A 16,563-nucleotide genomic window follows, 5' to 3' on the forward strand; every position below is an offset into this window, starting at 1 on the left:
TTTTGTGTTTTTAGTAGAGATGGGGTTTCATCATCTTGGCCAGGCTGGTCTCAAACTCCTGACCTCAAGTGATCCACCTGCCTTGGACTCCCAAAATCCTGGGATTACAGGGGTGAACCACAGCACCCAGCTTTAAAAAAAAAAAGAATTTTTTTTTTGAGACAGAGTTTTGCTCTCATTGCCCACGCTGGAGTGCAGTGGCATGATCTTGGCTCACCGCAACCTCTGCCTCCCAAGTTTAAGCGATTCTCCTGCCTCAGCCTCCTAAAAACTTTTTAAAAGTATAATTGATATGCTACATGGTAACTGACAGAATAATGGTTTCCTCAGAAATGTACACACCCTAATCCCCAGAATTAAGGTATCAGATGGGATTAAAGTTGCTACTCAGATGACGTTAAAATACAGAGATTATTCTGGATTATGTGAGTAGACCCAATATAATTACAAGGGTCCTTAAATGTCAAAGAGGGAGGCAAAAGAGGAGATCAGAGTGATGCAATGTGAGAAGAACTCGACCTGCTGCTAGCTTTGAAGATGGAAGAAGAGGGCCACAAGCCAAGGACTGCAGGTGGCTTCTCAATAGGGCAAGGAAACAGATTCTCTCTCAGAACCTAAAAAAGGGAAATAGCCCTGCCAACACCTTGAGTTTAGTCCCCTGAGACGCATTTCAGACTTCTGACTTCTAGAACTGTAAGATAAGTTGTGCTGTTAGGAATAGGAAGCTCATATAAGAGATGAGATAAAGTTGAATCACATAAAATGCCCAATTAAAAAAAATTAAAAAGCAATGAATGCAAAACAGTTACAAAGATGGAAGATGCTAATCCAACGATATTAATAATCACTTCTAATGTGAATTGTCTAAATATACCAATCAAAAGAGAGTGCCACAGTGGACAAATTTTTTAAAAAGACCTAACCATATCATGCCTGTAAGAAACCAACTTGAACTATGAAGATTTAGATATGCTAACAGTAAAGGGATGGACAAAGATGTATCATGCTGATGTTACTCAAAAGAAAGCTGGAGTAATTTTAACTGCAGACAAAACAGATTTTGTCTGATAATCAGGGATAAAAAGGGTCTTACATAATAATAAAGAGGTCGGTTCCCCAAGAAGACATTAACAATCTTGAATGTGTATGTTTCAAATAAGAAGGCATCAAAATACATGAGGCAAAAACTAAGAAAAATATAGAGACAAATCCACTACTACAGGTGGAGACGTCAACACTCTCAGTTATTGATAGATCAAGCAGACAGAAAATCAGTGAAGAAACTGGTAACTTCAACAGCACAGCACTATCAATCAACCTGATCTAAATGACATTTATAGAAAATCCCATTCAACAATATAGATATACATTCTTCTTTAGCTCACATTCACCAATATAGACCACATTCTGGACCATGAAACACATCTTAACAGATTCAAGACTAGAATCAAGACTAGAAAGCATACAAAGCATGGTCTCAAATAACATGAATTAAACTAGAAATCAGTAAGAGATATCTGGAAAATCCCCAAATATCTAGAAATTAATACACTTCTAAATAACCCATGGGTCTAAGAAGTCTCAAAAATTAAATAACATATTGAACTAAAGTAAAAATGAAAATATAACAACATTTGTGGGATACAAAGCACGCAGTGTTTAGAGAAAAACATGCAGCATTAAATGAAAATATTAGAAAGGAAGAAAGGTTTGAAGTCAATAACCTAAGCTTTCACTTCTGAAAATGAGAGAAAGAAGAACAATTTGATTCTTTTGTAGTTCGTAAGTGTGGTGATTGGGTTTTCCAGTGCTTGTGGGAAATATGCCTCCCTCAAATCTTATTACGAAGTCGGCCCATTTTACTTGTCTGACATGAACTTAGTAGAAAAATTAAAAATTTAAAAATTAAAAATAAAAAGGAAAACAATTTAAGCCTAAGGCAATCAGAAGAAAAAATACAATAAAAATTAAAGTAGAAATCAATGAAATTGGAAAAAGGAAAACAGTAAGAGAAAAATCAACAAAACTAAAAGCTGGTTCTTTAAAAAGATCAAAAAAAGTGATAAACCTCTAGCCAGGTAAACGGATTAGACTGTACCCTCTCTTCCCTGAGAAAAAAGAGAAAAGACAAATTACCAGTATCAGCAATGAAGAATGAGTCATCACACTGCTCCCATGAACAGTGAAAGGATAATAAAGAAATATTACAAACAACTATACCCACAAATACAAGACGAAATGTATCGATTTCTTTAAACTATCAAAACTCACCAACACAAAAACCTGCACATGAAACCTTACAGCAGCTTTATTCATAACCGCCAAAACTTGGAAACAAACAACTAAGAGGTCCCTCAAAAGATGAATGAACAGTGGTACATCCATACAATGCGGTTTTATTCAGCAAAAAGAACTATCAAACTACACAAAGATGTGAAAGAAACTGAAATGCATATTGCTAAATGAAAGAAGCCAGCTTGAAAAGGCTACATATTGTATGCTTTCCATTATATGACATTCTGGAAAAGGTAAAACTATAGAGATGATAAAGAGATCAGCAGTAGTCAGGGGCTCATAGGGTGGGAAGGCAGAGGGTTCAATATGAAGCACAGAGAAATTTTTAGGGCAGGATAACTTCTGTGTAATCATTATGACAGAGGCAGATACATGATCCAGTGCTGGAGGTGGGGCCTGGTGGGAGATGCTTGGATCATGGGGGTGAATCCATCCCTCATGACTTGGTACTGACTTCCTGACAGGGATTTCTTACAAGATCTGGTCATTTAAAAGTATGTGGCACCTCCCTTACCACTCTCTCTTGCTTGCTCCTGCTTTCACCATGTGACACGCCTGCTCCCCTTTCGCCTTCTGCCATGACTGGATGCTTCCCGAGGCCTTCCTAGAAGCCAAGCAGATGCCAGCACCATGCTTCCTATAAAGCATGCAGAACTCTGAGCCAATTTAACCTCTTTTCTTTATGAATTACCCAGTCTCTGGTATTTCTTTATAGTAATGCAAGAATGGCCTAACACACACCCAGATCTTGGTTTTTAATATCATTCTCCAATAAAAAAGGACCAGGAATCCTTAGGAAAATGGCTGATTCTAAGACTCGGACAGGAAATACGCAAGATGGCTCTTGCAGTGCCAGAAAATAAGGAAGTGCTCAATAAAACAAACCAAAACCACAATGTCGGGGGCAGATCAAAGGGACAGATGGAACCAGCTGAAGAGCTCATAATAGCCATAGCCGTGACAATCATCTGAACAAAAAAATAAACCAGCCATTCCTTTGTCTCTCCCCATCTCCTTGGGCCTCCCTGTTCCCTAAGACACAACTGTATTGAAATCCAGACAATTGATAACTCTACAATGGCCTGTAAATGTTCAAGGGAAAGGAGAGTCACACATCTCTCACTTTCAATAGAAAACTACAAGTGATTTAGCTTAGTGAGGAAGGCATGTGGAACGCCAAGACAGGCTGAAAGCTAGGCCTCTTGCACGCAAAGGAAAAGTTCTTGAAGGGAATTAAAAGTGCTATGCCAGTGAACACAGGAATAAGAAAGTGACACACCCTTAATGCGGATATGGAGAAAGCTTTAGTCCTCCAGATAGAAGATCAAACCAGCCAAAATATTCCTTTAAACCAGTCTTAGGGCTAGGCCCTAACTCTCTTCAATTCTATGCAGACTGAGAAAAGTAAGAAAGCTGCAGAAGAAATGTTTGAAACGAGCAAAGAATTGCTCATGAGGTTTAAGGAAAGGTATCATCTCCACAACATAAAATACAAGGTGAGGCAGCAAGTGCTGACGGAGAAGCTGCAGCAAGTTATCCAAAAGATCTAGCTAAGATCACTGATGAGGTTGGCTACACTAAACAATATATTTTCAATGTAGACTAAACAGCCGTCTATTGGGAAAAGATGGCATTTAGAACCTTTCATAGCTAGAGATATCAAAGTCTGGCTTCAAAGGATAGGGTGACTCTCTTGTTAGGGGCTGATGCAGCTGGTGACTTTAAGTTGAAGCCAATGGTCACTTACCATTCTGAAAATCTTAGGGCCTTTAAGAATTATGCAAGATCTACTCTGCCTGTGCTCTAGAAATGGAACAACAAAACCTGGATGACAGCACATCTGTTTTACAGCATGGTTTACTGAATATATTAAGTCCACTGTTGAGACCTACTAATCAGAAAGATTGCTTTCAAAATATCACTGCTCACTGACAATATACCTCACTGACAATATACCCCAAACTGTGATGGAGATATATAAAGAGACAAATGTTGTTTTCATGCCTGCTAACACACTGTACATTCTGCAGCCCATGGATCAAGGAATAATTTCTACTTTCAAGTCTAATTATTTAAGAAGTAAATTGCATAAGACGACAGCTGCCACGGATAGTGATTCCTCTGGTGGATCTGTGCAAAATAAACTGAAAACTTTCTGGAAAAGCTTTATCATTCTAGATGCCATTAAGAACATTCATAGCCAGGCATGGTGTCTCATGCCTGTAGTCCCAACACTTTTGTAGCTGGAGGTGGGAGGGCTACTTGAGGCCTGGAGTTTAAGACCAGCCTGGACAACAGAGGGTTACTTGAGGCCTGGAGTTCAAGACCAGCCTGGACAACAGACCCAATCGCTACAAAAAAATACCCAAAAAAAAGTTGGGCATGGTAGCATATGCCTGTAGTCCCAACAACTCGGGAAGCCGAGGCGGAAGGACTGCTTGAACCCAGAAGTTTGAAGCTGCAGTGAGCTATGACTGCAGCACTGCACTCCAGCCTGGGTGACAAAGCAAAACTGTATCTCACAAAACAACAACAACAAAAACCCACTCATTAGAGGAGGTCAAAATACCATTTTTTTTTTTAGTCCACATTTGCCAGAACAACAAAATATCAATATTAACAGGGGTTTAGAAGTTGGTTCCAACCTTCATGGATGAGCGACAGCTTCAAGACTTCAGTGGAGTAAGTCACTGCAGATAGGGTGAAATAGCAAGAGAACCAAAATTAGAAATAGAGACAGAAGATATGGATGTGCAAAGAAATGGTTTCTTGAAATGGAATCACTCCTGGTGATGATGCTGTGAACATTGTTCAAATAACAAAAAGCGTATTACTAAACTTAGTTGATAAAGCAGCAGCAGGGTTTTAGAGGATTGACTCTAATTTTGAAAGAAGTTCTACTGTGGGTAAATTGCTATCAAACAGTTACAGAAAAATCTTTTGTGAATGGAAGAGTCAATCAATATGTCAAACTTTACTTCTGCCTTATTTTAAGAACTTGGCCGGGCACAGTGGCTCACGCCTGTAATCCCAGCACTTTGGAAGGCCAAGGCAGGTGGATCATTTGAGGTCAGGAATTTGAGACCAGCCTGGCCAACATGGTGAAACCCCATCTCTACTAAAACTACAAAAAAATTAGCCGGGTGTGGTGGTGCATGCCTGTAGTACCAGCTACTCGGGAGGCTGAAGCAGGAGAATCACTTGAAGCAGGGAGGCAGAGGTTGAGGTGAGCTGAGATTGCACCAGCCTGGGCAACAGAGCAAGATTCCATCTCAAAAAAAAAAAAAAAAGAACTTGCCACAGCCATCCTAACCTTCAGGAAGCATCAGCAGGCATCAATGTCGAGAAAAGACTCTCACCAGCAAAAAGATTACCACTCACTGAAGGCTCAGATGATCATTAGCATTTTTGAACAACAAAGTATTTTTAAAATTAAGGCATGCACATTGGGCTTTTTTTTTTTTTTGTAGCTGTAATGCTATTGTACACTTAAAAGATTATGGTATAATGTAAACATTAGTTTTCTATGCAACCCCCCCCAAATTTGTATGACTCACTTTGTGATAGTCCCTTTATTGCAATGGCTCAGAACTGAACCCACAATATCACCAGTGTATGCCTGTGTTTCTCAAAACTGTCAAGGTCATCAAAAACGAGGAAAGTGTGAGAAATTGTCACAGCCAAGAAGAGCCTAAAGAGACGTAATGACCAAATGCAGTGTGGTATCCTGGATGAGAGCCTTAGCTTTTACCTATTGTCCTTAGAACAGCAAAAGCACATTAGGTAAAAACTAAGAAAATCTGAATACAGTATGGACATTAGCATTAACTGAAATATACCATATTAATGTAAGATGTTAATAACAGGGGAAATTGGATATGGGATGTGTGGGAATTCTCTAATATCGTCACAATATTCTATAAATCTAAGGCTAGTCTAAAACTAAAAGTTTATTTTAAAAAGAATGGGGGTCGGGACATAGATTAGGACATAGATTATTTTATATCACCAAAATCATCTAATTCTGGCCAGGCACGGTGGCTCACACTTATAATCCCAGCACTTTGGCAGGCTGAGGCGGGTGGGTCATTTGAGGTCAGGAGTTTGGGACCAGCCTGGCCAACAATGTGAAACCCCATCTCTACTAAAAATACAACAATCAGCCAGGCATGGTAGCAGGTGCCTGTAATCCCAGCTACTCAGGAGGCTAAGACAGGAGAATCGCTTAAACCTAGGAGGTGGAGGTTACAGTGAGCCGAGATGGCACTACTGCACTCCAGCCTGGGTGACAGAGTGAAACTCCATCTCAAAAAAAAAAAAAAAAAAAAAGGAAAACCCATCTAATATCTGAGATTTGTTTCAATTAACCAAAAAGGGCAGGGCTATGGGTTAAAAAAAAAAAATTACTAATAGATTTTTAAAAATCTATTACTGATTTTCCATGATACTGAATTTCCATGATACGCTTTTTAAAAAAGAAAGCATCTGGGCTAGGTGCAGTGGCTCATGCCTGTAATCCCAGTACTTTGAGAGGCCCAGCAGGCGCACAGTTGAGCCCAGGAGTTCAAGACTGGCCTGGGCAACATCGCAAAACCCTGTCGCTACAAAGAATACAAAAAAAAAAAATTAGCTGGGCGTGGTGGTACACACCTGTGGTCCCAGCTACTTGGGAGGCTGAGGTGGGAGGATCACCTGAGCCTGGGGAGGTCAAGGCTGCAGTGAGCCAAGTGATCATGCACTGCACTCCAGCCTGAGTGACGGAGCAAGAACCTGTCTCGGGGGGGAAAAAATAAAATAAAAGTACCTGACCCAACAAACTACTGTTCCTTTAAACCTGACACTTATATGAAGGTGCTGGATTCTGTATGCATATTGGTTTCTAGAGGTTATAATGTGTCTACATGATTTAGTCTTCAACTAAGTCTTGTCCATGGAGTCAAAGGACACAGCCTCCAGAGTCCATTCTCATGGGTTTGGTGTGTGTCTCTATATATGTTAACTATTTTCTCTTTACTTCTGCTGCTTCTTTATTATTTCGTACAAATTTCATTGTAACATTACAAGGTAGTCTCTAGGTAAGGGAACGCTCACATGGACATGTGTGTAGAAGGGTGCGTAGACATGCAGAATAGTCTGAGGGATGGATTTTGTTGTAGTCTCCTCACTCCAAGTCCACTTTCTACACTCTACTCCAGTGGTTCTCACCCAAGGGATAGGATATTTGGTAATTTCTGGGAAAATGTAGCAACCCGTGGGTACTTTAGGCAATGTCTGAAGGCATTTTTGGTTGTCATACCTGGGGGGATCCTATTAGCATGCATTGGGTAAATGCCACGGATGCAATATATCCTACAATGCACAGGACAGTCCTCAATATCAAAGAATTATCTAGTCCAAATGTCCATAGTGCCAAGTCTCAGAAACCCTGTTCTGCGATGCTGGGGCTGGGACTCTAAAAACAGCATTTTCCAAACTACCCATAAATGTGACAACCTGGATAAATCAAAGGAATTACGCTGAGTGAAAAAGTCTAATCCTAAAAGCTTACTTACTGTATGATTCCATTTATATAACATCCTTGAAATGACAAAAGTACAGAAACACAGAAGAAACTAGTGACTGCCATGAACTGGGGACAACAGGGATTCGAGGGGTTGTGGAAGGGTTGAAGATGGGTGTGGGACATCAATATCCTAGTTTTAATATTACACTATACTTTCACAAGATATTACTATTGGGGGAAATTAGGTAAAGGGTACACAAGATCTCTTCATATTATTTCTTTTATTTTTTATTTTATTTTTATTTTTGAGACGGAGTCTGGCTCTGTCGCCCAGGCTGGAGTGCAGTGGCCGGATCTCAGCTCACTGCAAGCTCCGCCTCCCGGGTTTACGCCATTCTCCTGCCTCAGCCTCCGGAGTAGCTGGGACCACAGGCGCCCGCCACCTCGCCCGGCTAGTTTTTTGTATTTTTTAGTAGAGACGGGGTTTCACCGTGTTAGCCAGGATGGTCTTGATCTCCTGACCTTGTGATCCGCCCGTCTCAGCCTCCCAAAGTGCTGGGATTACAGGCTTGAGCCACCGCGCCCGGCTATATTATTTCTTATAATTACATGTGAATCTACAATTATCACAAAACAAAATGCTTTATTTTATTTTAAAAAGACGAATTTTTAGTTCCCATGATGCAAAAATTTGAAAGTCCAATCTTGTCAGTATGGAAATGCTAATGACTTTAATATTTCTGTGAGATTTAATGTTGAGTTTATATACTTTATAGAATAAGATAGTAATAAGCACCAATTCTAGTTTTTGAAAAATACTTAATTTAAAAAGTATCCTCAACAAAAAGTACCAAATACCTGGTACTTTATATATACCATATACATATACACACACACATACACACACACACACACACGCTTTATATATACCAAATACCTGGTAACTTAATATGAAATAAGAAGTCAGAATTTTCTGGAAACACTTTGGAGACAGAGAATAGATTCCCTAGCAATTTATAAATATAACATTAGATAATAAAAGTGACTTGCTAGCCATTTATAAAATGCACTTCATACCAAATTATGAATTCCATAAATGAGTTTAAGAAAATATCTGCTGGTTTGCTTCCTCCCACTCCATCCCAAAGTAGATTATTTGGCATCTTTTATGGGATGAATTGTGTTTTCCCAAAAATTCATGTTGAAGTCCTAACCCCTAGTACCTCAGAATGTAACTGTATTTACAGGTAGAGTCTTTAAAGAATAATTAAATTAAAATGAAGCCATTAGGCTGAGCCCTAGTTAAATAGGACTGGTGACTTTATAAGAAGAGGAAATCTGAACACATACTGACGGAATTCTGCCTCCGCGCTGCCTTTGGACTCAAACTGCAACAGTAACTCCTCCCTGTGTCTCAAGTCTGCTCCACAGATTTCAGATTTGCTAGTCTCCACACACTCCCAACAATTTTTTTAAGTCAATTCCTTAAAATAAATCTGTGTGTGTGCGTTTGTGTGTGTGTATATACACATCCTATGGGTTCTGTTTCTCTGGAGAACCCTGACTAACAAACACAGTAGCCTTTCCAATAGCATGAATAGGCTCACAGATTTAGTAACATGAACATGCCAAGCTCAGTGGCTCACGCCTGTAGTCCTAGCACTTTGAGAGGCTGAGGTGGGCGGACTGCTTGGGCCCAGGAGTTCAAGACCAGCCTGGGCAACATGGTGAAACCCTGTCTCTACAAAAATACAAAAAAAAATTAGCCAGACGTGGTGTGCACCTGTGGTCCCAGCTACTCAGGAGACTGCAGCAGAAGGATCACTTGAGCCCACTAAGTCAAGGCTGCAGTAAGCCATAACCGTGGCCACTGCACCACTTCTGCCAAGGAGACAGCACGAGACCCTGTTTCAAAAAAAAAAAAAAAAAAAGAAGAATCATTAAAACTATAAACTTCATGTTATCTATATTTCATCACAATTAAAAAAACAGATCAGTGTGCAGGAAGGTGTACAGGAAGGAGCAAAAACAGAAAAAAGTTAGGTAGACCTTTTTACTATCCTAAAGATTTTTAAGTTAACTGATCAATAGGTTGTCAGGATAATACATGCTTTCTCTTTTAAAATGCAATTTATAATGAAGTTCCCTTGTCTTTTTACCAACTCTTTCCAAGTTTCTAAAAATATACTGAAAACTAAAGAAAACATTTACAAATATTAATCTTAAAAATCAATTAAAGCTATTACTATAAGTCAAAAGGTGATGGCCAAAATTAAAAAGCAAAAGGACAAAAACAGAAAAAATATCTATAGCAAATGAGTCATGGGATTAGATAAATGAATAAAGTATTAGATTAGTGGAACAAGTATATAAAAAAGACTTCACCAGAGAAACAAACAAGGAAATATGTTGGAAAAGTCTTCAGTCTCAATAATTAGCAAAAACAAGCAAATAAAAATAAGATACTATTTTTTTTGGCCGGGCGCGGTGGCTCAAGCCTGTAATCCCAGCACTTTGGGAGGCCGAGGCGGGTGGATCACGAGGTCAGGAGATCGAGACTATCCTGGCTAACACGGTGAAACCCCGTCTCTACTAAAAATACAAAAAAAAACTAGCCGGGCATGGTGGCGGGCGCCTGTAGTCTCAGCTACTTGGGAAGGCTGAGGCGGGAGAATGGCGTGAACCCGGGAGGCGGAGCTTGCAGTGAGCCGAGATCACGCCACTGCACTCCAGCCTGGGAGACACAGAAAAAAAAAAAAAAAAGATACTATTTTCTAACACAAACTAGAAAAGTTTTTCTAAATACTTACATTCAAAGCATAGTAGTTACATGATATACTTATCAATGATGAAATTATAAATTACAAGGTTTATTTATTTATTTTTATAGAGACGGGGTCTCACTATGTTGCTCAGGCTGGTCTCAAACTCCTGGCCTCAAGCGATCCTCCCAACTTGGCCTCCCAAAGTGCTGGGATTATAGGCTTGAGTCACCCAGCCAAAGTGCAGAGTTTTTAAAAAGCAGTCTGACAACATCATGAACGCCTTAGAAACCATTACACATTTTGGTCAGTAATCTTTTTCTCTAGGGAAAAAAAAATCACAAAGAAACAATAAATTGGGTGGAAAACTTTAGCATATCCTGAAGCAAACTTCGAAGTGTGCTACAATAAAGATATAAGCAAACTATATGGAAATGAGGATGGAGACATTAATTTTGCATGAAACACTTGCAGATGACTTCTGAGGTAACTTGAGATTTAAGTGTTGGCTTTAAGGATTAAAATTCCAATGGCCAAATACTGAAATATTTCAAGGAGAAAGTTCAAGTCTTGGACAACTGCAACCTGTACATTTTCAGTTTTCCAAAGAGAAAAGCAAATAGAATGGTTGGCTGTAATAATGACTACAGATGAATCACAGCGCAAGATAAGGTTACTGGAAGGTAATTAATTATATGAAGACAGGAAGGGGCTCTGATGCTGAGGATGAAAAGAATTAACTTGTTCTGCACGCAAAAGGGGTATTGTCTTTCGAGAAAATTCTAGCAGCTGTGTGTAAAATGATTTGGAACAGAGGGAAAAAAAAATCTAGAACCAAGAAATATAGTTAGAAAAATTCAAGTAAGAGGCTCTCATAGCGTGATTTAGAACTGTGAAAGTGAGTGCAAAGGAGGACCAGCAGAACTGCCCACACTCATCAACTGTACAGGGCATGGGCCCCCAGGGGACAAACAGATAATGAAATCAATACACAGCTTTCAAGCCTCAGTGACAGGGACCACGGAGAGAATGGGCTTGAGAGGATTAACAGAAGATGAATGTTGTTTTAGACATGTCACATTAAAAAGAACACTGATAATGGAAATGCCCATGAGATTCAAGTTCAAATGTAAGCCTGAGAGAGGTGTTTAAAACCAAAAGGATAGTTTAAGTTACAGGAAAATAACAGCAAAGGAGAGTTTAAGTAACGAAGACAGCAAAATGAGTTAGGGAGCAAGCACTGAACCTCTGGGAATGTGCACATTTAAGGACTGTGTGGAGGAGGAAGAACCCAGGAAGGGCCTGAGAAGAACCACAAAGCAGAATAATTAGAGGGTCTATCGACAGCAATGTGAGGTGCCACAAAGATTTATAGAGAAACAAAGACAGGTGAGAAGAGAGGTAGAGCCATCAGATTTAGCAACTAGTAAGGTAAGAAGATCTTTAAGAAAGCAGTTTTTAAAATGTGAAGAAGAGTTCGTCAGTTCCTCAATATGTTGAGCATGGAACTGCCATATAACCCAGCAGTGCCACTCCACTATATATAGGTATACTGTATAAATATATAGCATATACATATACAATATACTTTTGAGTATACAGTATACCCAAAATAATTGAAAACAGGGGTCAGATGCCTGTGAACACATGTTCACAGCAACAGTATTCCCAATAGCCAAAAGGTGGAAACAGTCCAATATCCTAGAGGATGAATGGATAAGCAAACTGTGATATATACACACAATGGAATATTATTCAGCCATAAAAAAGAATGAAGTATAATGCATGTTACAGCATGGATGAATCTTGAAAACATTATGTGAAGTAAATCAGACACAACAGGATAAATACCATACAATTCCACTTATATGAGGTATCTAAAATAGGCATATTCACACAAACAGAAAGGGGCTGGGAAAATGGGGAGTTATTGCTTAATGGTTACAGAGTTTCTGTTTGGGGTAATGAAAAAGTTCTGGTGATAGTGACATAACACTGTGATGGACTTAATGCCACTTTATTATACAGCTAAAAATAGTTAAAATGATAAACTTTACATTATGTATATTTTACCACAACAAAAAGTGCAGTAGAACTTTTTACAAGGAACAGCAAAGAAATTGTCAGAAGTGAAGAACAGACACCTACAGCTTGATGACATTTAACTTGAAAAGCTTGAATGATACATACTGAGGGAGTAATACCAGAATATTTTGGTGAGTGCACAGTAGTATGAAAAGCATATTCCAAATTATAATACCATTTTATGTTTGGAAAACCAACCAACCAACTGTTCTCATAATGTGAAGCAGAAAGGAATGCCAGACCAAATCTTCTTTTATGGTAAAAATAAGCAAAACTAGTCCATCACGAGCATATTAATATCCCTCAAAAGGTAAAGTCTACCAGCACTGGAGGGTGGGGGCCTTGATATTTTTCTATTTATCTGAACAGCATGCATTTAAAAAATATATGAAGTTGTACAAGACAAATAACCCAATTTCTTTAACAAACATATTGCAAAGAAATCAAAAAAGAAACTTAAGACGCATATCAACCAAATAAAAGTGGATCTGATCAAAATCCCAGCTGGCACAAACTATTAAAAAAAAAAATATATATATATATATATATATATATATATATATATATCTAGGAGGAGAGGAAGAGCCAGATGGTCAAATGGAAGCCTCCCCCAATCATCTTCCCAAATTAAACAACAATCCACACAAAAAAGCACCTTCATAAGAACTGAAAATCAGGTGAGCAATCACATGGTTTTAACATATCACTGCAAGAGGCACTGAAGAGGATAAAAAAGTCCTGAATTGCTGACACTACCCCTCCCCCATCCCTGTGGCACAGAGAGAGAATCTCTGTGTTTTGGGGAGGGAGAGCGCAGTGATTGTGGGACTTTCACATCGGAACTCAGTGCCGCTCTGTCACAGCGGAAAGCAACACAAGGCAGAATTCAGTGGGCGCCCACAGGGGAAGCATTTACAGGAGCCCTAGCCAGAGGGGAATTGCCCATCCTGGTGGTGGAAACTCAAGTTCCAGCAAGACTTACCCCCGGGGGCTAAACTGCTCTGGGATTCAAAATAAACCTGAATAGCAGTCCAGACCACAAAGACTGCAATTCCTGGGCAAGTCGGTGTTGGGCTGGGCTTGGAGCCAATGGACTTGGGGGGCACGCAGCCCAGTAAGACACCAGCGCGACCACCAAGGGAGTGCTTGCGCCACCCCTCCCTCGACCTCAGGCAGTGCAGCTCCGGGGAGACTCTTTCCTTCCCCTTCAGGAGAGGAGAGGGAAGAGTAAACAGGAGTTTCTCTTACAACTTGGACACTAGCTGAGCCACAACAGAATAGCGAACCAGGCAAAGTCCTGAGGCTCCCATTCCAGACCTGGACAAATGTCCCAGATAACATTTCTAGACACAGCCTGGGCTACAAGGGAACCAGCTACCTTGAAGGGAAGGACCTAGTTCTGGCAGGATTTATCACCTGCTGACTAAAGAGCCCTTGGGCCTCAAACCATCAGCAGTAGTAGCCAGGCCGCACTCATCACGGGCCTTTGGGTGAGACTCAGAGACATGCTGGCTTCAGGTGTGACCCAGCACACTCCCAGATGTGGTGGTTACAGAAAGGGACTTCTGCTTGAGAAAAGGAGAGGGAAGAGCAAAGGGGACTTTGTCTTGCAGCCTAGGTATCAATGTGGCCACAGTGGGGTAGAGCACCAAGCGGGCTCTTGGGGTCCTTGATTCCAGGCCTTAGCTCTTGGATGGTATTTCTGGACCTGCCCTGGGCCAGAGGGGAGCCTGCTGCCCCAAAGGGAGAGTCTCAGGCCTGGCAGCATTCACTACAAACTGACTGAAGAGCCCTTGGGCCTTGAATGAACACTGGCAGTAGCCAGGCAGTACTTGCCATGAACCTAGGGCAGTGGCAGCTAAGGGGGAGACTCCTCTGCTCATGAAAAAGGGAGAGAGGAGTGGGAAGGCTTGGGTGCCAGCTCAGCCACAGTAGAACAGAGCACCAGGTAGATTCCTAACATTTCCAATTCCAAGACCTGGCTCCAGGATGACACCACTGGACCTAAGACTGAGGGGACCTTGCCATCCTAAAGGGAAGGACATAAGCCTGGCTGGTTTCACTACCTGCTGAATATAGAGCCTTAGGGCCTTGAGCAAATATACGCAGTAGCCACGGTGGTTACCAAGGGCCTTGGTTGAGACCTGGTGTTGTGCTGGCTTCAGGTCTGCCCCAGTGTAATCTCAGTAGTGGCCACAACAGTGCTTGTTTCACCACTCCCCCATCTCCAGGCAGCTCAGCAGAGAGACTCCGTTTGCTTGGGAGAGAGTAAGGTAAGACAAAAAGCATCTCTACCTGGTGATCCAGAGAAATCTTCCGGATCTTATCTAAGACCATCAAGACAGTGCCTCTATGAGTCTACAAGAGCCACCGTGTTACTGGGCTTGGGGTGTCATCTAAGGCAGATATGGCAACAGTGACAAAAAATTTACATCACAACATCCAAGTTCCTTTGAATATATGGAAAGTCTTCCCAAGAAGGATGGGTACAAACAAGTCCAGACTGTGAATAATATGATAAATACCTAACTCTTCAATGCCCAGGCACCAAAAAACATCCTCAAGCATCAAGATGATTCAGGAAAACATGACCTTACCAAATGAACTAAATAAGGCATCAGCAACCAATCTTGGAGAGCTAGATATGTAACCTTTCAAAAAAAGAACTCAAGATAGCTGTTTTGAGGAAACTCAACAAAACTAAAGATAACACAGAGAAAGAATTCAGAATTCTATCAGATAAATTTAACAAGAGATTGAAATAATTAAAAAGAATCAAGCAGAAATTCTGGAGCTGAAAAATACAACATACTGAAGAATGCACCAGTCTCTTAACAGCTAAACAGATCAAGCAGAAGAATTAGTGAAACTTGAAGACAGGTCATTTGAACATACACAGTCAGAAGATACAAAAGGAAAAAACAAGAATGAAGCACACCTACAAGATCTAGAAAACAGCCTCAAAAGGGCAAATTTAAAAGTTGTTGCCCTTAAAGAGGAAGTAGACAGAAGGTGGGGGTAGAAAATTAGTTCCAAGAGATAACGACAAAGAACATCCCAAACCTAGAGGAAGATATCAATATTTAAGTACGAGAACATCAAGCAGATTTAACCCAAATAAGACTACTTCAAGGTATTTAACAATCAAACTCCCAAAGGTCAAAGATAAAGAAAAAATCCTAAAAGCAGCACGAAAAAAGAAACAAGTAACATATAAGGGAGCTCCAATACATCTGGCAGCAGATTTCTCAATGGTAGCCTTAAAGGCCAGGAGAGTGGCAATACATATTTAATTAAAGTGCTGAAGGAAAAAACTTTTATCTTGAAGGGGTGGCCTGCCCCTCCACACCTGTGGGCGTTTAGGTGGAAGGAGAGACTTGAGAAATGAGACACAGAGACAAAGTATAGAGAAAGAAAAAGTGGGCCCAGAGGACCACCACTCAGCATACAGAGGACCCACGCCAGCACTGAGTTCCCTCAGTATTTATTGATCATTATCTTTACCATCTTAGAAAAAGGAAAGTGGCAGCATAATAGGATCACTGTAGGGAGAAGGTCAGCAGTAAGACATATGAATAAAGATCTCTGTGAGTTTAAGGAAAAGTTTGATATGCATATGCAAACATCTCCATAAACCTTTTTAGTGCATAAAGAGCTTTTGCCCTAAGGCGGTTTTCTCCCATCTTAGTAAACAGAACAAATCGGGTTTTACACCAACAGAGTTCCATTGCCCAGGGATGGGCAGGAGACAGATGCTTTTCTCTATCTCAACTGCCAAGAGGCCTTCTTTCCTCTTATACTAGTCCTCCTCAGCACAGACCCTTCACGGGTGTCAGGCTGGGGAACGATCAGGTCTTTCCCTTCCCACGAGGCCATATTTCAGACCATCACATGGGGAGAAACCTTGGACAATACCTA

At 40.5% G+C, this 16,563-nt stretch overlaps 1 protein-coding gene and 1 non-coding gene across 4 annotated transcripts in view; one reads left to right on the forward strand and one right to left on the reverse strand.

The window, feature by feature from the left end:
• LOC105474931 (polypeptide N-acetylgalactosaminyltransferase 11) overlaps window positions 1-16,563 on the reverse strand; it is an 81,243-nt gene that overhangs the window by 50,350 nt on the left and 14,330 nt on the right. The window lies entirely within an intron of this gene.
• Window positions 1,768-1,873, forward strand: LOC112425415 (small nucleolar RNA U13). The gene has a single exon (XR_003016468.1). It is a non-coding gene; the product is annotated as a small nucleolar RNA U13 (small nucleolar RNA).

The sequence above is a fragment of the Macaca nemestrina genome, chromosome 4 (assembly GCF_043159975.1).
Source record: "Macaca nemestrina isolate mMacNem1 chromosome 4, mMacNem.hap1, whole genome shotgun sequence".
NCBI classification, from domain to species: Eukaryota; Metazoa; Chordata; class Mammalia; order Primates; family Cercopithecidae; genus Macaca; species Macaca nemestrina.